Source organism: Poecilia reticulata, linkage group LG7 (genome assembly GCF_000633615.1).
Source record: "Poecilia reticulata strain Guanapo linkage group LG7, Guppy_female_1.0+MT, whole genome shotgun sequence".
In the NCBI taxonomy this organism is placed as follows: Eukaryota; Metazoa; Chordata; class Actinopteri; order Cyprinodontiformes; family Poeciliidae; genus Poecilia; species Poecilia reticulata.
Genome location: NC_024337.1, coordinates 16,045,100 through 16,068,889, shown reverse-complemented (window position 1 = coordinate 16,068,889; position 23,790 = coordinate 16,045,100). Strand labels below are relative to the sequence as shown.

General features: G+C 38.1%; 1 long non-coding RNA gene across 2 annotated transcripts; it reads left to right on the top strand.

Annotated features, from left to right (window-relative positions):
* Positions 1 to 70: 70 nt before the first annotated feature.
* LOC103467803 (uncharacterized) lies at positions 71 to 23,790 on the top strand. 2 transcript variants are annotated; one of them, XR_534123.1, is made up of 5 exons: positions 71 to 111; positions 1,420 to 1,533; positions 11,994 to 12,067; positions 13,663 to 13,772; positions 23,045 to 23,790. It is a non-coding gene; the product is annotated as an uncharacterized LOC103467803 (long non-coding RNA). The 2 variants fall into 2 exon arrangements; XR_534122.1 differs by having other exon boundaries at positions 11,994 to 12,116.

Here is a 23,790-nt window from a genome sequence, read left to right as displayed (position 1 = left end):
TTGAATAGTTTTGCATGTGATGGTAGTCATTATTATTGTTGAAACATTCCTCATTTTCCTCCCTCCACCAGGACATCCTCTCGGAGCACTGGATGATTTGTGACAAATACAGTAAGTGAAATAATCATCATCATTATTTTTCTGGTTATTTATCATTTGCCTGACAGAATGTCAAAAGCACTGAATTTCAGCCTTTCATTGTTCTGCAGTAAGGCTAATTACGCATGTCTAAGTCTCCAGCAACCGTAACAATTTGTGCTTATGAGGCTGCTCATTGTGGCAGCTCCATGTGTCTGCTGCTGCAGAGGCTTCAGGCATTATTCCACTTCAGACTGACACCAGTGTCTCTTCCAATTCCATCTCATTGCGTTAGTCATTAAGCTCGCCACTGACACCACCCATCATATCATCGCCTTAATCACATCTGAGCTCTGCTGTGTACATATGACCATATCATTACCACAGACTTCCATCCCCCGTTCCTCCGTGCCCCTCCACTCCGCTCGTGCTTTATTTTGTCTAACAGATCTGACCCCGTGTTTCATCCATCACACCGGGGTACTACAGTGACAAATGGCATTCACTTAACACTGATTCACTCAGTGATTATTTCCCACCACCTCATATGCAAAATTATTCATCCTAAGGTAAGGTTTTGGGGTGATGGGGGTGACTAACGCTGATGGAGCTTGATGTATGTTCCCAACCTTGTGCAAAAAGAATCTCCATATTCCTGATATTAGCCATGCACCAGAGCAGTGAGATATRGCAGGAGTGGGATTTTTCCATCTCCTGCCTGCTGGGGTAATGATGAGGGAAGTCTCGCCAGCCACAATGATTATTCAGTGTTATTCAGTTCTGCTTTCTGTGTGCATGTGTGGGTGTGAGTGTGTGTGTGTGTGAGTTGAGGTAATAGTCTGAGGTGGTAATTACAGACAACCTATCACCTGTTTGTATTAGTCTGCTCCGAATGGTGAGGTCAGGCCCCATCAGCAGGATTCTAAAACCAAAATGTCCCCTAATATTTATTTGCCAACAGCACCATTACAAGACATTTAGACCTCTCTAACTTTTCAAATATTTTAGGTCACATCCAAAACTTTATCAGGATAACTGTGAAAGGATAATTATTCAAATATAAATGTGATGTTATGTGCATTTGGATTCCGTCAGCTAAGGCTGCATTCACACCAGCCCTGTTTAGTCCACTTTATTCAAACTCTGGTTCATTTGCCTTGAAAGTCCAGTTTGCTTGGCGTACATCATCCACGTGTTTGCTTTGTCCCATATGTGGCTTGTGGCAAACTTTAAATGCACGTTCTTGTGGCTTTGTTGTCTTTCAGCAATGCTTTTCTTCTTGCTACTTTGATATAAAAGTAGATTTATGGATTAGAGGACAAATGGTTTTTCTGTTGACAGATTCATCAAACTGACTGTGGATCTCTGCAGCTCCCCAGCCAAGAGACCCAGTTACCGTGGTCGTCTTGGCTGCTTCTCTGATTAATGCTTTCCTTTCACACCTCGACAGTTCAGGTGAGCCAACATTTCTTAGTCAGTTTGCGGTTGTGGATTAAATTGTGTTTACGAACAAAAGTTGGTAACTTTTTTCTAACCTAATCCTGACTTAAACTTGTCAGGATATTAAATATGACCTACCTGATGGTATTTGTTCTCCATCAGACACCTGAGGCGTTTACAAAATGGAGGTAATTRTACTAATAYTAAATTAAACTCACATTAACACTAGTTGCTAATTAGGTGGCTTCTAAARRAGCCTGGCTGCACTGGATAATGCATCAGGGGTATCAGAATGACGTGCTGAATACAACTGCATGCCACACTTTTCAAATGCTCATTTGTAAAAGAAAAAAATATTTATTTTTGCTCTARTTCACAATTATGCACTAGTTTATCACATAAAAGCTCAATAATTACATTTAAGTTTTGACTTTCAAAAGTGGCATGAATACAAAATAAGTCTGACATCTTGTACATGAATAAATGTGATTGATATCAAAGAAATGTTTTAACAATCCCTCGTTTTCAAACAGCAAAGTTATATAAAAGGTTTCTTTTGAAAGAAAGGTTGGGAATGTTTTCATAATGTATAAGGTGGGCTTTTGATGCATTAACTCACCCATCCTTCAGTGACTGAGTTACACGGATTTACAAATCTACTTCACGAAGATGATTCCTTCCAAGACTAGGAGCTGAAATGTATCGTTCAATTTGTTTCCTCTACATTCCTCTGCATTGTGGCACCCAGAGAAGTTGTGCATCAAACTATTTTTAGAGCTGAAACCTGCAGACGACATCATTCCTGGGCATGAATACATAAATGAGTTTCATCTGCCGGGTGACTGCATATACAATGTAGTGCATATAAAAGTGACAAAGGGTAGAGAGTGATTTTATTTGGTTCTCAGCTTGTCATATATTTGTCGTCATTCTCATTATGCGGCCCATATTTCCTTGCGCATATGTACTTGGTGTAGCTTGGTTAGTTGCCAAACTCTGGGCTCCACTTTTATCTAATTTATGATGTATATATGCATGTCATTCCTTCTTTATTTTAGGGTACAATGTGATAAGCCTTTGTGATTTTTTTTGTCATGACTGAATCTTTTGCAGCAAACACAGGGTTTGATGGATTAAATGCACAGATGGTGTGACATTTTATCACTGAATCACTGGAATCACTCACTTGTGTACCTACAGCACTTTGTTCTGAGTTGCTCTGTAGCACTTTGAAAAGAGTGACAACCTTATGGACCATCCATGATTTATCTTCTAACGCTGCTGAGGCTCATATGAAATGGTGGAAAATAAAATATTTGTTAGCTTTTGTTTCATTATCTAGTAGGAGTAGCACTACTTCAACATATTTTACTCAAGCAAGAGTAAATACTATGAGGTAAAAGTCTACTCAAATACTGAGCATCTGATTTTATGTTTCAAACTTACGTCATCAGACAGACAAAAAAAATATAGTTATTATATGCAAAGTTTGGTACGTTAAAGACTAAAATGAAACATTAAAGACGTGCTTTTCCAAATATTTGTTTTCAACATATAACTTGTTGAACTAATGCAGTAGGTATGTTGGAACAGGGTCAAATATTTCCAGTGATAATGTACAGTGGATCTTTCTCAACTTCACAATTCTCAGCAGACTCACAGATACAAACTAACATCAGAAGAACAAAGCTTGTGTTCAGATGGAATAAACATAAAGTGTAACTGTGTGTCTGTATCCAGTGCATTTGTTTTATTAAAACATGCTTGTTATTCATTTATTGAAGTTACTCACAGTCAGGTTTTGTGTTGGGGCATCTAACTGTCCCAGTACTTGTTGTACTGTAGCAAAAAAAAAAAAAAACAGAAAATCAGCAATCAATATTCAATACTCTGTTCACAACAGCATTGTGCTAATTCACTAACTCAGACCCAACATACAAGCTAAACAGAGAATTGAAATGTTTCCTGCATTTAATCAAATCAAGGATTATCTATCACTCAGTCATTGTCTTCTAATATCCAGTCTGATTAGTATCAGACTTGTTGATGATACTAATGACTTGGTTCTTGACTTCCRCCATCCATATCATCAGACCTATGAGATGTAACTAGAAAAGTCAACTGTTTGCTAAGATAATCCAACATTAGAAATCCTTGTCAACCACTGAACATACAAAAAAAATCTCTCTTCTCTGAAATTATTTAATTTCTTTTTTAAATTCAGACTTTTCCAACTCTATTTTTACACTGTGGAATTTTTTGCATGCACTGTGAGGACTCTGACAACATAAATGCTATCTCCTCTCAAGGCTGAAGTGGATTTACTCTGTCTGTAATTTGACCCATTTTCAGATCTGATTGATGGTTGTCACATCCCAGGTCCTCTGGAGACACCACAGTCCGCCGCAGTCAGAGGTTTATGAGGAATTAACACAGCTGTRGTTGATGGTAAATGACAGATGCTYATTTCCACCAGGGACCTACCRTAGCCATATAAAGGTATTTCTGCTCTCTGCTTCTTCAGCCCGTGTGATTCACTGTAATGAGCTCTGCCCAGCCACTCGTGTCCTTAGAGAGACAGAAAGTCTCCCATTGACTCTCCATACTGCACTGACAAGACGTTACGGCATAATTACAGGAACATGGCGACACCATCTGCAGCAGAGCTATGGYTGTGACCAGGGTTGAATCTAATAGATGTCCCCGTTCTCGATAACTCTGTTAACCAGATGTACAACAAAGGTTTGCATAATAAAAGACAGAAAATATTGTTGAGTTTTCCACTTTCCTCACAATGACTGCCTTTAATGGCATCTTGAATGACTGTCAAGAGAAGCACGTTTTGTTAAATGAGGCAAATGTGAATAATTTAAAAAGAGATGAAGCAGAAAACTGCAGAGATATGGCAAGTTGATAATACCGGATGTGAGGAGATGTGTGAGGCTTCCCACACTTAACAAGAAGCAGTAACCCCTCGGTGCTGCCTGAGTCACTGCTTTCTAATTTTAGCAGCAGTCACACCATCCTTCCACAGCTGCAGACATTTATCATTGCTAAAAGTTACTGGCAAACATTATGAGTTTCTTTACTGTTTTTTTTCCCTACAAAATATTAAAAAAATATTAGATCAGGGCTGCACTGGGGGAAGTTTCAGCACTGCTGAATTGCAACAAGAAGGTAAAAAAGTGCACATTGGGTTAAAGGATCACTCTGAAATTCTCTATGTATATCGCTGTGTGTCTATTATAATTGACTGATTAAATCTCCAATTTGTGCCTAGCCTCTCTGACACCGGGGACAGGCAAATAGTCCTCTGCAACCCTGCAAAGATTAAGATACTACAGAAAATAGATGTATGGATTTAAATATTATAATGATATGCCCATATCTGTAGCTCCAGCTAAARTTCATACTTTATKTTTATTTATTTTGAACATGATGGCAGTAAAAATCATGCACAAGAACAAGGAATGCAAAACACACATAATTTTGTACCACAGTGATCTTAACATGCTCGAAATATTTTATAAATTTGCTAAAGGCAAATGGAAGGATAAATTCACAATTAGCCCTTGTGTTTACGAATGGGGTCCAACCGACTCCACACCCAATAAAATATTGTTTATAAAACATTGTAAACATGATCCACAYGAGAATCTTCAAAACCAAGAGTACCAGAACTTGGGATTGAGGTCCAACTGTGGCCCACAAAACATCAAGGTTCTCAAGAAAATCTCCTGAAATTAAGTCAAAGTGAGATAAATCAAAGTGCATTATGCCAATTGAGGGGAAGAAAATATGAAATATCAGGACTAAATAAGCACATTTGCAACTCATTTAAATCATAGAATTGTTTTTGAGTCAGAAATCTTATTGCACCCAAAACTGTGATGATATATAAACATATTATATTATAAATACTCTAAAATAAGTGTACAGATTCTAAAACTTAATTTAATTCTACCTTCTTAGTTTCACAAGTATGTATGTTTGCTTGACTATAAATTGATTTTATGAGGATTTAAACCTGAAGAAATTATGTAAATTTTATGAAACATGAAGTCTCGTCATGTCTGCAACGTTTTTTTTTATTATCTTTTATGAGGCGCTTTTATAGTGTGGATTTATCAGGGTGAAGCCTGTATAATTTATAGTGTGCTGCTCCCTCATAAGTCAGTTACTGTAAATGTCAATTTTTTCCCACAAGATTGTTTTTCCATCTTRCACAGAAAGCTCAAAGATCTATGAATGTCCCTCAAATGGTTAAATTATTATTTACTGATTTGATCAGAAAACAGGTTGGACTGCACAATGTGAGTCTTTCTCCGTGTACATAAAATGAGATTTTCTAACATTATGTGGTTATTGTTGTGATATTTAAATACCAGTTGTGTAGATTTTGTAAGCAGTGGCACTAATCTGTCATCTGTAAGTTGTGAAGCTTATGCTACATAGCTGTAKCAGCTGGGCCTACCAGACAAGCGATGCTGCAGTACCAGATGTGTAGGACGATGATGCCAGAGTTTTATTCATTTGAAGCCGTGTACTTTTCTACTTAAAATGCAAAGTTAACACGCAGCAGAATAAATGGGTGATGGCAGTGATGATCATAGCAATTATTTGCAGATAGTTAAAAAAAAAAACTTTATGTTGGCTTTCATTCAAAGTTTGACTAAACTATTTTTATTTAGTTTTGATTTCATCATTCCAGCCAGCATTACTATTTCTTTTTTATTGAGATCTCTGAGTCATGCCGTCTTGTTCTGACAGATATCAAGCTGCACAAACACTGTTTATTGTTCATAACCCTGAAAAAAGCAATCTCATCTGAGTTTGATGGCAGTGCACCCTCTTGACAGATATACAACCTGCCTTTTGACTTGAAAAGCAATACAGGGGATGCAGGATGACAGAAGAWATTACAAACAGAAATCCCAAAGAATCCTGCCTGATGCTTTATGCTGAAAAACAGGATAAAATATATAATAACCAGATGTGCTGAATCTTTGCTTTGTTGTCTCTGAAAATGGTATATGTCTAATATCTGATTTAATGTGTGTATTACTCGAATATGAATGTCCCTCAAATGGGATATAGGGTATGAGATCTGACCATATAGAACATGCATGCATAAAGACTTTTACATACTGAAAGTCAAAATCTCAACATTAATGTGTAAAAGCCTTGGATAAAAGCACAACAGCTTCAGTGACTGTTAGCTTGGAAATATTATATCTACGCATTATTATTATTATTATTATTCCCAGACATAACATAACAGAGCTAGATCCAATGTAAGTATAAAATCTGCACAGTCTTGAACTATCCGGGCATCTGTCCAGTAAATACAATTTTTAAATGCAATGACCTCAATGCAAGTGGCAGGTCTGTCCTATTCAAAGGTCTCCCCTCTCTGTGTGTAAACAGATCTCTAAAAGGCAATGCCTGGACCTCACATCTATATCTACAAACTTATGTTGAGCTGGAAAAAAATCTACTTTAACTAYRCTTTATAAAGAATCTTTAGCTTAAACACAGAAATATACACTAAATTTCTGGACATACTTCATACTTCTATAATATTTTGGTCAGATTGTACTTAAAAAAACAATCTGGTTGGTTCAAAATGTTGTTTTATGTTTGTTACAGGAGAGGAAGAATTATGTAAAACATTTTTTCAGCTTTAAGTTTTCATAAACGAATCCTAACAGAAACTGAGTCCTTAAAACACTCTGTAGCACTACATTCGATTGTTAGAAATATATATATATTTAAATGCCACCTGGACAAATAGCAGGACTCTCTTTCTCTAACATTTTGATGTTTCTTGTCACTTAGCTGAGGCCTGACTGTGTGAAATCAATGTCAAATTTAAATGTTAATAGAATCTTAAATTATTCACCACATAGTAAAACCCATTTGACCTGTTCTCTGGGTTCAAATGACTCTTCTATATAAATATATGATGGAGAATTAAGAGTCTGGCCAAAGTCCAACCTGTGCTCTGTGGTAGAGATGAAGGTTCATTTAAATAGTAGCAGAATCTCAGYATATRTTAAGAATATTAAGCAAAAAATKTTAAATGCTAGCTTTAAACAGCATGGAAAATATATTTAATTCCACATTGAATTTTCAAGGTTCCAGGCTTACAATGAAATGATCAACTTTTAAATTTTATGGTAGGATAATTACAAGCTGGAGAAACAAATGCTTAAAAAAAAATCAAAGCGAAAAATGTATATTTTTTTACAACCAGYTTGTAATTTAGGCTAACCTTAACTTTGAATGTGCAAAGAGCTGTTATTTTTTTTCTATTCCAATCTCTCCACCGACATGAGTAAGAGATRYGTCAAAGGATACCAGGGGAAGAAAAACAGAAGATCTGAACATGGCTTGGGCTGCAAATCCAYCAATAGTTTAGGTGGGCGATGATTGTTGGCAAAGTTTTTTGGAGATGTAGAGTAAACACAAATCAAACAGTGAAATGAAGCTGTGCATTGCCAAGTGACAGCCAACAAACCTTATGACGGGTGTGTTTTTTTGACAAACTTTAAAAGAGTTAAAGTGCAAGTAAGTTTTGTTGATGTCCGTCATGGCAGACACTCTCTGAGGAGCGTGACGTCACATACGATGGGTTAAAATGTAAAGTGGTTTAGTATTCTCTCAAACACAATTAGCCAAAAACTCTTAAGAAGCAATGAATAAAAACAACAGGGGCAATCAACTTTTTTTGGGGGGGCTAAATGAATGTAAGTAGTTGAACATAGACAACAACATCAGTAGCCTATAGGCTACTTGTTAAGCTTAAGGTGATGCATTGATATTATTCATCTTTTAGCTAACATTACCTGCATCCAACAGCTTTAGTCAACAGTCGGTTAGTTTGGGGGAAAAACTGTGAAAGGTTCTTTGCGTTTTGCTGGTTTGCTGCCATGATTCTAACAAACCTGTGCAGCTCCGCACAGCAGCAGCAGGTCTCCTTCACCTGGCGCACAGGTAGCGCTCATGTTGCGTTTAAAGGCGGCTCGGAAAAACAGGTTACACATGTTAACAACGGATTAAACAGTTTTCACTGCTGATAACAGTGACAGAGGAGACAGATACGGGAAGTGCCGAAGCCCCTACTGTATCAAATTGACATAGGAATAACAAAGTTGGCCATTCTAAGGTAAAAACCTAGTGCATTCATGTTTTTTTTTTTTTCATCCAAACGGCTTCCCGCACCCCCCTTGCAATGTCACGGCGCCCCCCCACAGTTTGGGAACCTCTGGCTTAAGAGCTGATATACTCCCCTTTATGGGGATCTGAATGCCTAATGCAAGATTCTTCTACACTCTTTAATGTGTGTTATATGTGTATATATTTACACATATAAATGTGTAAATAGTTGTATTTACACATTTACGCAAATGTGTAAATACAACTATGATGAAATGTATTAATGTTTTATACCCCAAACCATTTTGACTTATTTTAAGGGGTTTTCAGGCATTAATTGAGGAGTAGCACCTCTCCATTGTGGCTTTCTAACAAACCAAAATCCTTATGGGTCAACTTATACATTGGCAAATGACAAAACGTTCTTAAATCCTCAAACCACATTATAGGTGTAAAACCATGGTCAGTTCTTGTGACCATGCTTGTTAAATGCATTTAGTTGTTTTATGTGTTCAGGCAGGAGTTAGAGCAGGTGAAAAGAGGCTTTAGATGCCAGGAGAATTCATTCAAGGATGAAATGTCACCAGTGAGGTAAAACGCCTGATAGATGTGGGTGTGAATAAGCTGGTGGCATCTTCTCAGAATATAATTTCTTCTCCCAGAGAGAAACAGATGAAACTTTCTGTGAATCACCAAGAAATCATTTATCACTTTTATTAGTCTCACGTTTTTGCTATGCAGCCTGCAGCGATTCAAATAAACACAGCTAGAAGACGGAAAGATTGGAGCCATAATGGCGGCAGCTGAGAGACACTTCCAGATGTTTAATGATTGGCCATGATGGCCTTCTTAAAAAGCAGCAGCAGCAGCAGCAGTTTTAGCCTGAAACTATTAAACTGTCTGTTTTCACCCATTTGTGAACAATGAACTGCCCCAGAGAATACTAAACATCCATCATGTCATTAGGGACCTGCTCACCATATGCTCAATCCAGTGTCTTTAAAATCACGATAATAATGGTGGGAATGGTGGACGTAAATGGAAGTTGTCATGATTCCATCTGTTCCCCTCACACAAACTGACAGCGGCTGCCTAGTAGTTCTGGAATCTATACAGAGAACCACCTGCTCTTAATACTGCAGGAACTATTTTATTCTTTTCAAAATCATGTTTACGTTTTATGGTGAGGCTTTAAGCACAGATTCAAAGTGCAGAAATATGCAGTCAATCGAGGCATGTTGTTGTTTTTGTCATCACAATATTTTTTTTTTCCTACCATGGTAACCCGTAGCAAAATATACGGTTTTCATTTTTTCTCCCAAAAATGTAAAAATGTAGAAAATAATAATATTTTTTCTTTAAACAGAAAAGCTATGTTTAATGCTACTTCAGTAATGGTTGTTACAATTATATTCATTTTGTCTAAATATAAATTAAAGCAAGATTACACAATGTTTAATAAGCTTTGAAAATTGGTAGCAACTTTCCAGACCGATAGCAAAAATATCTTATTTCTTGTGTTGTTCTGCAAAGAACTCTACATTCTCTATTGGGCTTTTCAGGTTATATCATTGGTAAAGCTGACACCTAACAGAAACAATTGAGAATTTTATTGCAGTTTTCTAGAAAGTATTTGCAAGCAGACTGCAGGAACCTGTTATGTTAAAGTTACATTCCCTCCTCAGCTGTGATGCATTTCTGCTGACTGAACTCACCTGGTTCTTGTTTTACTAATCCCCTACAAAGCTTTTATAAGCCTGTTTGTTTCCTGCACTCCTGTTAGACCCTTGCATTAAATGCCATGCATGATTGCATGTCCTCCTGCTGCCTTGCCAGCTCAGCATTGTTCTGGACATTTATTCTCCAGTTATCTCATATCTTGATTATAGTAATTAAGAAATACTATAATTTTGAGTATTTCTTTTAGTAATTATCAGTCTGTACAGTGCCTGGCTCTTAACCTACAACAGTTCATGACATAAATGTGTCTTTATTTAACGCAAGAGGAAAGGGAAATATTGGCCGTACAGAACGCAGCGTGGGAGGATCATCACATTTCTCTGTTCTCCATAACAACAATGAAAACCATCAAATCAGGTGACATTTTCTGACGTTATTGGAAACGTTTAGGAAAAAATGTTCCCCTTCTCAACCAGTAGCAGTTGCTAGTTTGGTTCCTGTGCCACCCCAAGAATTTACAGGTGTTATCTATTAGATGACCTTCCACTTGTTCAATGTTTGAAGGTCGTCAAATTTGAAGGTCTAGCCTCTGTAAATAATGAAGCATAGTGAGCATAAAAACAGAGGAGCTTCAAGTTCTAAACATATTTAGGATATTTAGGATATTTTTCCCTCCCATACAATAATTTTTTTCTCTCCTAGAGCGTCTGTCACATTCAAACATGCAAAGTTTAGCATCTTAAAGTTGCTTTTTGGACATCTGATAGCTACTTTTCTCACCCAAGAGTTGGTATTTAAAAAAAAATACTTTTAAACTATGAATTATATGAATTTTCTTATGCAACTTTTTTTTTTTAAAGTCTATATTCCTTGTTACATGCCTAATAAGAGAAGCGAATCATTTGTGGCAAGTCTTTTGTAGTGCATTAAAGTTTTACGTTGACTTCTAAGATCTTTTCTACCAGCTGCTCTGAATTTTCTTGGCACCTGCCTGTGACATTGTAGCACCCTGACAAGCTGTGTCCCTGTTTTCTCTGCTGTGACCTTCAGACTGTTTCCGGCAGTTCCATATGCAGGCTTTTAAGGAAAACCACACATCACTTTTAATGCAGCTGCTGTTCTGTCTTGTCAATTTGATGCCTAAAAATATGTGACAAGCTTTGAAAACAACAAAGCCCCCACACTTCAATCAAGGAACTAAAGCGCACGCACACACGGGACAAAAAAAACAACAGACATGCACATGTGTGTGCACAAACATAAAGCCATTCACAGATGCCTATAAGGTGTAGCAATCACTCCACTGAGCTGGATGAGACACCTCAGCAACAGCCGCTGTGCTTGTTTCTTCCCTGAGGCACAGTCATTTAGCCAACAAGACCCGACAGCGGACAGTCAAATATTAGTTTTCTCCGTCTCCCTCAGTACATACCTAGAGGGGTTCTCGGTGCCTCATCCTCCCCCTTCTTCTCTGCTGCCTTCTCCCTCAGCCCCAATCTGCTGCCGCACTCATTACTTCTGCAGGATTGATGTTTTCTTTTCATAAAGCACCAAGCTGATATCCCATGGATTTTGAATTAATAAAATATGAAGGACATTAACATTCCCGGCATTGGTGTTTTTTGCTATTATTGCAGAGAGGCTAGGGAAGCCTGCGACTCACCCACCCTGTCAATCACCCTCCATGTGCGCTGGCCCCGTCAGGCTGGAGGTGAGCACCGCTGACAGACTTCAAGCAACTATCTCAAGGACATCAGAGGGTATTGTGACACAGGCACGCTATGCCTTTGAAAACCTCTCCTACCTCTTAGAATCTCCTTATGCTGGCAAAATAGATACCGAAACAATGTCTGTCTTTCATGTTTTTGTTTCGTGGCGCCAAACATGACATGTAATTTTAGGTTTTTAATTGGTAAACCCATAGACATTCATTTCCATTCATTGTTGAAATGGATGGACAAGCGTATTTGCTTTCCCTGAAAGCTCCACACAGAAAATCTTCAATTTTATCCAACTTTAAAGGTTTTTAAATATGCTTTACTGATCAGATTTCTTACTAACATGAAAATATTTCCTTGTGAACTCAAATTAAAATGCATTAACTTGTCATTTAAACTGTTATTTCGGGGCACTTTACAAGAAAAGACTATTTATATTTAGAAATATATAATCAAATCAATTCAATAAAAAAAAATCAGTCCTAATTATAATATACAACACAGCTTACAATGATAACTGGTAAATTTCATTCTATCCAAGGAAGCTCAGCCGTTTGCACTGACTTGTTGACATTAAAGCTTTTCTGAGAAAGTATGTGAAAAGAATTTCTTCTTTTTTACTGGGAAACATCTCCACCTATAATGGTTGTAATGGTTCAAAATGGTGGCCAATAAGGAATGGCAAGACTCCTTGCTCTCTAACCAGATATACTGGGTTAGAATTTTTATCCCAAATGTTTGGTGAAAACTGTATGACAGTATAAACTCGGCATTTGCGTGAATTGAAAACAGCAGTTTCTGTGTGCATGGCAAATCTAAGTCATTTAATTGTTTGTTTTCTTCTCTTAAAATGCCATTACGTTTAATTCAAACGTCAATGTGAAGAATAGATTTAGCAGAAGTGGTCAGAAGCAGAACATTGAACCTGGCAGAGTTTATATTCAATAAAATCGCTGTAGCCTCTTTCACAAAACATTTAAGGTGAGATTAAGACGTAATTTTTCTCATTTCCCTTCAGATCTTTTGCTCACATCTGTAGGGTTGTGTAAGGTCAAGCTGATTTTACTGGATGAGGTGTGGTGTGTGCGTCCAGCAGGCTGCAGGATGTAAATGCATAAGATTCAGAAATCATTTCCAGGAACGCAACATGGTGAGATGCATTATTTACATTTTAAGCCTCTCCTTGGCCAGCAGGATTGCTACATTGATTTTGTCCAGCATTACTGTTTGGAAAATAATTGTATTGGAGAGATATTTGATTTTATCCATAGTATAGATGATGTTTAACTTCGTCTCCATTCCCACAGTGTGGCGTTCTGGCTTTATTTTTAAATACTCACAGCTTTAGGGGAGAACGCGCTCCATACTTGTGATTTTTGAGGGATCTCAGAAAGCAGTTTCTGCTTGTGGGTTCACGACAAATTTTCCACGAAAGAGGTTTAAGTGTGTGCCATTTCTCAGATTTCCTATTCGAAGCAATCTCTTGCCCAGTAATGATTGTCAACACTTCTGCACAGTTTTACTAGTATCCCCTGAAACGTTGCAGTAGTCTTAAAGGAAAGTCTGTTTATTTGTTTTTATGTTGCAGCCAGGGAACTGGAAGAAAACCGTATTTGGATAGAACAAGATGAGCCCCGGCACAGGCTACATGTTTCTTTCTCTTACTGTCACCCGGGCTGTCCAGCGCTATGGCTCCAGGTGGGTTTGTCTGACAGTCTTTAAACATGAGAGATAAGAGAGAATAATTAATTTATCAGAGCGGGGCAGGCTTTAATCCCCGGTGTCCTGGTGATAAGGGAAGGTTTCTTCTCCCCTGATCCCTCTGCCGATATGGACCTTTTTTTTTTCCTCAGCGGTTTCCCGTTAATAAGCCTGTCAAAGAGGCGAACGGCTTTGGGCTCTGTCTCGTACAGGTTATCTCACTGCCACACGTTCCAATCGACTCTCTGACAGCCAGCAGCAACCAGGTTGCCGGGCCTTTGAAACTCTGGGAGAGCGGGGCCTGTGGGCTCCTCTTTGAGGCGGTCTTGTCATTTAGACCTGCTAATTCAAATATCAGGTTGGGGACACAGGAGAAGAGAGAACAACTGGACTCCGTAATGGCCAAAATGACACCTAGTAAATTTGCTTTTTAATGAGCAATAATATTGTCAACTTCTCTTCCTTTGGTTCCTTGCATGTTTCTACAATTCTCCTATTTCAGTCTGACTCTCTTTGCAGACCAGCACTGACACCAAACGAGGGCAATGGCTTCCCCTAACTTTGCTGGCCCCCTCTAGTATCCATCAAATTTTTATGCATGGATATAAAGCTGCAGTTTGTAACTTTTACAAAAATCTGTTTTTTTACATATTTGTTAAAATATATAAAAAAATATTTACATACGGTATTATATGAGACAGATAATGTGTGAAAAGCTCAAGCTCCTTCACCTCCTTCAGGTACTACTAATGCTGTCTGAAGAAATGCAACCAATCAGAAAAAAAACAACCAATCAGAGCTAGGGGGAGTGTCTTAGCATTGTCAATCACTCCTGTGTATGCACTGCTAAATGTGCTAATAGTAGAGAAACACCTCACTTTTACACTAAAGGTGTTTTATCTGTCGTCATCTGTAGCTATGCTAGCTAACCTCAGCATTTGTGACAGTCTTCGATGTGGTGAATTTTCCTTTGTTTCCTTCTTAATTTCCCTAAAACATCACCTTTTGTAAATCCTGAATTTTATATGGGTAAAGAAGACCTTAAAAGAGTTCCACAACTCTTTTACAAATGCTTGTGAGTTACTTTGCCTTTTGCTGCACACTGAGGTTTTCATATAGCACAAAAGTCACTAAGATTAAAAATATTGTCACTATATCCGACATAATTGCTCACTGGCACAAAGAACATCATTTTAAAATCCCATCTTTGATGTTGTGCTGTTTCTCTATTGATCGCCTGTGCTCAGTTTTTTTTTTTTTGTTATTATTTTTATCTTTGAACCAGCAGACCGGTTTATACACGATCAAGTCAAGGTCAGGTCTGAGTGATTCACTTTATGCTCTTGCTTTGCCAGTCTGATTCTATTTGTCTGTCTTCTGGCTAACTAGAGCACTTCAGCTTTTCCAATTTGCCCAGCCCCCATTCTGGAAAAAAAAAAAAACATTTAGCCAATGCTGCTCCTTATCTCTTTCGCTCCTCTAATCTCCTGTGAGCCGCAGGAGTGGAGGCAGAAGGGCCAGCATTGTCCGGGGATGTGAACCTGCAACCTTTTCAATTTCACCCTGCGCTTCAAAGCCCTTCCGCCTGGACGATCTCACGTCCTGGACAAAGGTGCCATTTGCTTTTCATTTCCGCCACGATAAGAGAGGAGAAGAAAAGTATTGTATATTGTAATGCTCCCTCACCTTTCTGACATCAGCAAAATTGAGGTGCAGGTGAAAGATCGATACAAATTAAAAGTAAATACAAAAAGAGGTAATAAGGAGGAGGGGATGCATGTTTGGGAATCTATTTCCTTTGTCTAGCTTCTTTCAGCCTGGAGACTTCATTTTGTTCAAGTGGTGGCAACAAAGAAGAACAGAAATCGAAAGGAAAAAACCTTACAGATTGAAAGTTCTTAATTGAAATATTTTCTTATTGATTGCTTTTTAATGATTTGTCCTCCCTGGATATTAGGCAATTTCTAAAAACATAGAATTACCGTCCGTCAAGGCAGCCTTGTCATGTTGCACAACAATTGTACAGATTTTTAGTCATTTTGACGATCTAAGCAAGAGATTAACAGAAATGACTCTTGCAACRTTAAAGTCACAGAATCACATTTAATGGTTGGTTGGTAGAGATCAGACAGTCATTATGTTTGTATCATTAAATCTTGGCAAGTGATACAAAGGCTGTTAAATTTTTAAATGAGCTGATTATATAGCGTACTTATTGTGCAGGAAAGATGGTGTTATATTTGTCATCTTTTTCTTACATTATTACCATCTTAAAATTTTTCTGTAGTAGTAAAGGGTTGGGTATTAAATATTTATTCACCTTTATACGAATAGCCCAAGAGAATTTGCAATAGCTGTCCCTAGCTCGTCTTTTAGCTACATACAATCATAAAGATTGCTAAGGCATGTTTAAAATGCAAATATAAAACACAATAAAAGCATAAGTCATCGTGACCCAACAACATAAAATTATGCCACTGGCTCCACATAAAACTGTCATCTGCATACATCTTGAAATATCACTCAGACTGGACATAAATACAACAAATAAATTTTATTTAATTTCTTTAAAAATCTGGACCAAGAACTGAGTAATGGGGTAAACCTTAATTTTTTTAAGGCAACAATTTCTCACCACTGACAGTGAATATAAAAGCATCCACCCCGTTGGATGTTTTTACAATCATTACACATACTAAATCAATAATTATTTTCCTTACCAGAAAAAGACAATGAAACTCTTTGTCAAAATGAAAACTTTTCAACAAAATGACATAAAAATGTGTGACACAAAATAAGTGACTGAATACACTATAAAAACAAAATTTTACAAAGTATTTTTGGTCTAAATTTTAGTGCAAATATCTTAGTACATTTGAAATAAGACAAAACCACTTTATAAGCAACTTTTCAGCAAGAAGCTGGTTTTAAGTCAATAATTCCTTAATACTGATTCTAAATAACTTCCCATGACAGATTATTTCACCATAACATGGGAAAATGTCTTGCTATAGTTGGGTAAAGCTGGGTAAAGTTCCCACATTGTTTTCAGGAAACCACCTAGACAAGCAGCTGGTCATTAACAGTTTGCCACTAAACATGTCATCTTTGGCCAGATCAGGATGGGGGCAGGAATTTGAAAGTTTTTTAAACTTACACACTGAAGCAACACCAATTTTATTGACCTTCAACCACTAAAATTATTCCAGCAAAATTAGAGTTAACTAGAAACTACCTTGAAGACATACAAGTAATTGCAATCAACTCATTTGTCACCAACATTGAATTTGCAGCAGCTGTAACTTCAAAGCAATATTTTTGATTAGCCTGGTATATTCCATACCATTCTACCAACCAAACGTAGTGGATGTGAAATAAAAAAAAATAAAATAAAATCCTGCTTGTTGGTGTTCAAACTTTCGAGCTGTGCAGTTATCTGTAAACCAGTCATTTTTCATCTGGACTGGTGTAACTGAGCGTCCTGCTGCTTGGTCAATGTAGCGCAAGACACAGTTTTGTTTTATGTTTTTTCAATGAGCCACAATGCTGCAGTTTTAGCTTCGAGACTAGATTTATTGCAACGTTTTCCCTTCTCCTTCCCACCTGCACGTGCCACCTTCACCGTATCATTATTCTTAACCAGCGTCCTTTCCGTGCTCTTGTACCGACAAGGAGGAAACCTGCAATGTGGTGTTCTGTCATAATAGCAGCAATATCTACACAACATTAAGCAGATTACATTTGGCTGGAGGCATTTCCCAGCACTGAAACACACCCCACGGCGAGGCAGGTGGCCTTGCATYCATCAAACCAACCACTGCCAAGTCCGCTGGACAGAATAAGAAAAATGGTTACTCGCTATAATTGTCTGCCCTCTCTTACTATTCTGTTTTCTAACAGTGCTGTATTTTCATAGAACAACTGGGGAAATAAAGATGGCTGCTGTTTCTCCAGGTGCAACAATGAAACCCTTAAAAACATTACAATTTACACCTTTTAAGACAAAACCAATAGGTGGAATTTTCAAAAACTACTTGCMGCTTTAAGCTGAATAAAAGTTAGGTTTTGTTTCTAAGAAGGATGATTTGAGTGTTTCTTTCCAATTTWAATYTTTTWAAATTAATTAWTCAGAGCTGGGAGGAGGGTCTTAACAATGTCAATCATGCTTGTGTACATGCTGCTCACGCCTTCCCCCTTGTTCTCTGCTACGCAGCAACTAGTTCCCCTCAATGGAGCGGCCATGAATGCTRAGGCTGGTCATTACATGACCACTGATGACGTGGRTGAACAGTTTTTCATAATATTGCAGAAATTCCATACATTGGAAAAATATGATGAAAAGAAAAGGAGTTGTATTTTCCATCCTTCCATCTGTCTGTCCGACTTCAAACTTTGTAAGTTTGAGTCTTGAAAATTTTAAAGCTTCCAATAACATACGTTAAAATTGTTTGCATCTAACATAATATTGGGAAAACCTCAAGAARAATASATCCYTTTCCTCAGCACTGTMTCCTCAGATCCYCTTAAAAATATGACTACAGTGGGTACATACCAAGCATTTAAAGCTTGGAAGTGGAAATTTTTCTTTTTATTGCTATGCTAAAGTGAAGAGGGCCTGCAGAATGACAATCGGAGCAAATTAAAAACAAATGACTCCTACAGAGTTTGAAAAGAAGACAAAASAGGAACCTATCATTATTCTTTGATTTATGGACAACAGTTCTTGGCAGGTTGGGTCATTGAGCAAGTGGGTGTGCATTACAGCAGTCCCATTGCCAAGTCACCTGCCAGTCAATAACCTATTTATTTTAATTTCACAGCCTACATGAGCAAAGCATATTGACAAACTGCACAATGCACCTCTGGAGACCTCCAGCTGGGTGARCCAGATAAACTGCATTTGAAAAATTCAATCTTCTGTCCACGGACGCTCTTAAGTTTCTATAAATTATTAAAAAACTGCACACTRCTAAAGTGTGGGAGATAAATTTTATAGTTAAGTTGATTTCTGTGATTTCATTGGGGAGGGTTGGTGATCAGTTGTTACACAGAAACTCTTGTTYCCTGCATGAATTTTCAGCCATTTGCTCTCAGAAGAGACACAGTCGCTAACTGGCCTTTATGAATCTTTCAGCAGAGAGAAAAATATGGCATTTAAACGTTTAATAACATGTCCCTCCTTTAATGTAAAACTGGTTCAATATGTTGTGTTGCACACTGACATTTAAATAAGGGTTCCCTTGCTGTTCTCCAGGCATTCATTCAGAGGTAAATATTGAAGACGGTGTCAAATGAAAGTGCGACGGATCGGTGACGGACCCGTCTCAAGTTTTTCTTGATTAAAAAAACTAAATCACGAGTTGCAAACTTTGTGATCCGTCCCTTTTTGTGTCTCGGAGACATCTGAAGGTGACTCTCTCCACAAGTTCATTTTTGATGCCTCTGTCCTGTCGCAGTCAATAAGCCATTTAATCTTAGTGCTCAGCCGAGTCGATGAGCCAGTGTTGTGTCCGGGGCTTATAGCAGACAAGAGGAAAGCCYTGCCCAGCTCTGATAAACTATTTATTTCCTTGAGCTGCTTTGTCTTCAATTTGAATCAAAGAGAATCGCTCTTGGCCTATTTCGATCCTGGGCACCTCGTTTTAATGAGCTACTTTAATCCAGAGCAGCAAATGTAGCTTTGCCTTTCAGCACGACAGAAACATGCTAGATTAGAGGATTACTCGCATTCTTGCATTTATGTACTAATTTATAAACACAAGCTATTCTAGGAATGCMGTTCAAACATGAACATTTAGTGACTAATTCCAACCTTAAGGAATATTAGCAGCCATATACGCTCCTGTATACATGTTACGCACGTACAATGTTTTTCATTCCCTTGAGGAAGAATATTCTCAGAGATTCATGTTGTGGACAAACACCATCTGGAGGTATGATAGACTCTGTGGTGATTGCACATTAGCAGAAAATAATAGTGCTAAAAGGCACTSGATAAAGATTGTAATGACTGAACTTGAAGTCTAAAATTAAAACAAGATCGCCTAAGTTGAGCTTGGATGACATGAAAAAAGAAGAGGCTACTTGTTATGTTAAGTCCTTTCAAACAGTTGCTACTGGTGAAGAAATATTCTTGGTATAGCGTTTGTTCATTAAACCCACATCCACCTCACTGTGCCTGACCATTGCCTGTTTTGGATTGCAAATTGTTGGTGTTTTGGGGGAGTTTGTTTGTGCCGCTCGTGGACGTAAGGAGCTCACCCTGATCAAAGGTGTTGGATTTATCCTCTGTCTGTAAAGTAAAGTACTTTGAACTGCCTTGTTACTGAAATGTGCTATGCAAATAAACCGGACTTGATCCACTTAGCAATCTTAATTAGGTAAGGTTTTCCTCCTCCTCAGTRGTAGTCAGAGATTAGTCAGGACAACAAACTCTCCCAGCAGTGGCGCAAAAAGTGGGTATGTAGCGCATGCAATGCAYAGGGGCGCAGCACCAGAGGGGGCGCCAAAACCCCGTCTGGAGGGGACGGCGTGCCGATGATGTTTTCCCATACACTTCAGCGCGCCTTACGCTCCTTCACCTCGTGCACATAACGAGGTAAATGCAGCGAGTTTTACCTTTCACATATTGTCGCCTCGGGTGTGTGTGTGGGTGGGGGGGGTGGACGAGGTCCTTAGGTCCTTAGCCCTGACCTGACGTACCTTTGTGGGGGTGGAGGGGTGCCAATTTATGTTTTTGCATCCACCTGAATTATGTGTAGTTGCACCACTGTCTCCCAGAACAGCCAAAACTCCAAAACCATGAAGTAAAGGCTAAATATTACATAAAAAATGTATTTTATTGTCCAAAGTAATGGACTTTTCATCAAAGTCCCCTCACATTTTCTCAGTATGTTGGTCTTCACATCCAAATACATGTCACTGATACACTAAAGCCATCATATTCCTGGCCAAAACCAGCCTTAAGTCATTTAGGATTGACTGTTTTAAATTAGCCAAGAAGTAGTTCAACACATCACTCTAATTCAAGCCATCCCAGACAAGATGCGAACATCAATGTCCCAATAGTCTCTTTGATTTAGTGCACTTATACACTGTGATGAAAACGAATGCTTATGCTTTCCACTCATTAAATGCACCAGACGAGAATGTCTGGAGACCAGTGCTTCATTTTAATGGGATAATATATGTTCTCATTAGCCCTTTTTATTGCAGTATTATCTCCCTGGTGCTGACAGTCTGTTTTTGTGCTTTAATGCTAGTTCTCTCCCAGTCAGGTTTTTTATGCCCTTCCAGCCCAACTGCAGTGAACGCTGTATGAAATTATGTAGAAACAAGCAACATRCAACCCTTACTGACCACATCTGCATTTTACACTAATAGTACAATTTCCTTTGTAATTTTTGTGCCAAAAAAGGAAACATTTTGAAATAATAAATTGTTTGTACAGGTCAATCTTATTTAAAAACTCAATGAATAAATTTAGACCAGTGTTTTTCAGTTCCAGTCCTCAGGGACTACTGCCCTGCATGTTTCAGGTGATCCCCTTTTACCACACACCTGACTTGAATAATTGGGTGATTAACAGGCTTCTGCAGCACATGATGGCTGCRGAGGACRTGACGCAATCGTTTGAATTTGGTGTTCGGAAACAGAGACGCATCTAAGATGTGCAGGGCAGTGAACCCTGAGGACTGGAACTGAGAAACACTGATTTACACCYACAATAACATGTGAATTAGAAAAGCCAAACACTAAGTGGTCTTAAAGACGCTGACTGGTGCTGTAATTGTTGTACTTAGAAATATCAATATGCACCCATGAATAATTGTTTATGGAGTATTTCAACTCTTGACAGGATTTTACCAAAATAAAGTACTTAAACATGTTTAAGTGCTCAGAAGAGAATAGCTGCTCACCTGATATTTGTARATATGGAGACTRAGCAACGTTTTACAAACGTAAAGACAGAGTGTGAAATATTCAAGTTACACTTGAGTTTTAATGGGTTCAGCCACATGTGTTTAAGACTAGAGTTTATCTGACTSTGCTGTGGATACATGAGGTTATTTTTCAAAGATTTTTGGATGTTGGATATAATTGTTGAAGCAATGGATGCCTTTACAAGGCTAACATATAAATATGTTTATCCTTAAATAGCTGTGATTTCCCCGGTGAGTAGCGCTCCCTGAAGTCTGAACTCAACCTCCTAAAGGTTACCTGTAAAGAAATTAAGAACCTATTATGTTCTTCATCTGTTACAGTAAATATAATCATAATCAATATTGCGAATAACATTTTCAGCATTACCACAGCATGCAGATAAGCACATTTAAAGCAACAACATGAATTAGGGGAAAAAAAACAAAACAAATGGACATAGCCGCCCTATGTGATTTCCCCTGAGGAGTTTTTTTTTTGTTTGCTTAGTTGTTTATCTTAAGTATTAATTAACAACAAAAAGACTATGGAAACTGAACTTTACATGTTCAATAAGAGACAATATATCACAGAAGGTTCAGGGTAGTCACTTTAATTTAGGAGAACAAATATGGCTGTTTTTTTTGTTTTGTTTTTTTTTTACACACATTAACAGTATTTAATAAACAAACATATTCTGCAGTGTGAAAAGCCTGGCAGAGACCCAGCAATAATAATGGTTTAAATCTCTCCATTTCTCCGGGGTCGGGTCACGGGGGCAGCAGCCTCACAGAGGAGACCCAGAATTCTYACTCCCCAAATTTAAAATTCTGWTATTTTTAATACAAAGTGAATCTTTGACTTCTGATAAAAGTCAGTTTATGTCTTTCTAGTGCCTGCTTGTGTTGTTAGAAATCCGGAATGAATATGAATTAGGTTAAATATTTACTTTTGTACTCAAATACCATTGCGTGGCCCACAGATCAAGACACTTGCAGCTTTTGTGGGGGACAATCAGCATGAGGGGTGTTGTTGGGCAAARTGCAGTGGGACGCCTCCCAGCCTCCTCGGGATCCAGCCACAGAACATCTCAGTAAATGCGGTCAGACAGATGAGTCTCGCCTCGGAGCGCTGCCTCCCAAGGGCAGAGTGACATTTTCTGGGGACAATATGGGACTGCTGTGACAGGAAAAAAACAAAACCCCAACGCTCTTCAGTTCTGTCCCCGCTCTCCTTCTCCCCCCCATCACTCTATCCTTTTTTCCGTTCTAGCTCATCCCTTTCTCCACTAATTTCCCTGGTCCTCTGTGCTGCAGTAACCGCCGAGTGCCTTTTTTATTCTCTTACAGGTCAGAAGACTTGACAAAGTTCCAAAAGCCTGGCGGCACTGCATCAGGGAGGAAAATGGCTGAAAATGTGACTGAGTTCAACAAAGGAAAATGATTACTGACAGTAAATATACAGAGCAGCAGTACATGCACTTTTCCTAAAAGTCTGATGTAGACAGCTCTTATAGATTTGTTGTAATGAGTACAAGAGGAAATTTAAAGGACATATCTAAATAGTTTTACAACTTTTCCTTTTCTGTTAAATTCTGGCTGGTCGGATATTTCAGTTAGACTTATAGCTCCCTGACTAAAGTCAAGAAATGTATTAAAATGAGTGAAAGAAAATGTCAATAACACAGCTGAGAGTTGTGAGTGATGGATTATGTGACGTTCACCAAACTCGGACTTTATTTCTGAATGCAATTTTTATCCAAGACAAAAGTGACGGCAAACCTAAGTGAATATAGTGAAGACTAAAAAAATTAACTTTGTTAGCTCAGGGATTTAAAAGGTGATTTTTGTCAAGTCTAACTTTTTTCCTCACTGTGTAGCAGAAGATGAACATTTTTCCCCTTACCAGTATTTGCACAATAGACCTGCTACGACGCAAACTGTTCATAATCCTAAGTGATGTTTTTGTTGGATGAAGAAAAAGATATGTCTTGACTTGTTTTTTTGCTACAAAAGTACTTTAAATTTATTGCTCTGCTTGAAAAACGTCTAGAAAAAGCTGATTCATTAATCTGTAACTATGGTCATATTTTCTC